This window comes from Schistocerca nitens, chromosome 1 (genome assembly GCF_023898315.1).
Source record: "Schistocerca nitens isolate TAMUIC-IGC-003100 chromosome 1, iqSchNite1.1, whole genome shotgun sequence".
Taxonomy (NCBI): domain Eukaryota; kingdom Metazoa; phylum Arthropoda; class Insecta; order Orthoptera; family Acrididae; genus Schistocerca; species Schistocerca nitens.
This window is the reverse complement of record NC_064614.1, coordinates 532,585,350-532,587,053: the sequence shown is the minus strand read 5'-3', so window position 1 is coordinate 532,587,053 and position 1,704 is coordinate 532,585,350. Positions and strand designations below refer to the sequence as shown.

Here is a 1,704-nt window from a genome sequence, read left to right as displayed (position 1 = left end):
TCAATGCTTTTCCATTCCGATCGCATAAGAAAACATGTGACAGTGTAAATATGTGTTTCCTTATAAGGCTCTAATGCAAAAGCACTGCACTTGTATGAATATTCCATAGATCTCCTTTTATTCAATAAATTATTTAAGTAACTAATTTTCCACAGATTGTCAAAATGTTTAAACAATGTTCCATACACTGCAATCAATTTCCCAGCAAATTTTTGAACAAATAAATAAATAAACTATACTCCATACAAGGTCATGTATCCCACAAATTGTTTATGTAAACGATATTCCACACATTGCCTAAATTGTACACGCTCCGTCTCCAAGCCACACGTGGCCCATCGGGACCATCGGACCGCAGTGTCATCCTCAATGAGGATATGGATAGGAGGGGCGTGTGGTCAGCACACAACTCTTTAACTGGAGCCGCTACTATACGGTCGAGTAGCTCCTCAATTGGCATCACGAGGCTGAGTGCGCCCCGAAAAATGGCAACAGCGCATGTCGACCCGGATGGTCACCCATCCAAGTGTCTGCCACGCCCGACAGCGCTTAACTTCGGTGATCTGATAGGAACCGGTGTATCCACTGCGGCAAGGCCATTGCCATTACCTAAATTGCTTAAACGATATTCCATACACTGCGAACGATTTCCCGCCAAGTTTACAATAATTTGAGTCTTTTTCCCACCACTTTGCTGGTGCGGGAGTATTGACTCCGTAAACCACCAAACTAGCTAGGCTTGTGCTGTGCTGTGCAATGCAACAATGCAATAAGACAGGCAACGGCCTGTATGGTAACCTCCTTTATAGGAAGTTACAGGTTGTCACCATGAGACTTGGCCTCCACTGTAAACATGGGGGGAGGGGTTAATTAATTGGTCGATTTATATAATCAGTCAATGAAGTTAATATCAAAAGTGTGCTCGTATCAGCAAGGGGAGTTCCAAGAGGGGTGGGGAAGGAGGAGAGAGAAGGAAAGGGGGAGTTGTGGGAGTTTCTTGGAATACCACTTAACCACACAATATGTTAACGACGTGTCAATCAAAATGATGGATTATCCACAGGGGTCATAATCCGCTTAACAGAACAATAGGTTAAAGACCTGTCAATCAAAAGAAAACAATAGGTTTGCCCCCAGAATGTAAGCTTGCCCCTGAATGTAGGCAACCCACAGTGTGCGTTGACAGCCGCCTCCCCCATGCACCACTACTGTTGTTATACTTTTCATACATAGTGCTTAGTATGCCATCCCACTATTAATAGATGGAAAATCGTTTTCTGAAACTGGATTACAGCTCAGCCACAAAGACAGTAAGCTGCATTTGTCTTCTGACGAACGATAGTGAACGGTGTCTGAAATGAACTGATAAATTAGGGAAAAAGCTGAGTTAAGGGTAAGTAGAGTATTGACCAAATATTTTGTGATCGACATCAGCAACTATTTGAATTCAGTACATCTCTTCAGGGAAGGGGAGACTCCTTTGATGATAGATATGGCGTAGAAGATTGATGCTATCAAATACAAATTAATTCTGTGGGTATATCAGTTTCAAATTCTTGACATGGAACATTCCCCAATACTCAAAGCTATCATCTGTGGACCGGATACAGGTGACTCTGTATTAGTAATTAGCATATTTCATGATTAGTTCCCAAACGGAACTCAAGACTTTGCACGACTGAAGAGTATTTTCGATTTATTTCT

The 1,704-nt window shown here is 42.1% G+C and overlaps 1 pseudogene; it reads right to left on the bottom strand.

The window, feature by feature from the left end:
• Window positions 1-486: 486 nt before the first annotated feature.
• LOC126203491 (5S ribosomal RNA) lies at window positions 487-604 on the bottom strand (annotated as a pseudogene).
• Window positions 605-1,704: the final 1,100 nt, after the last annotated feature.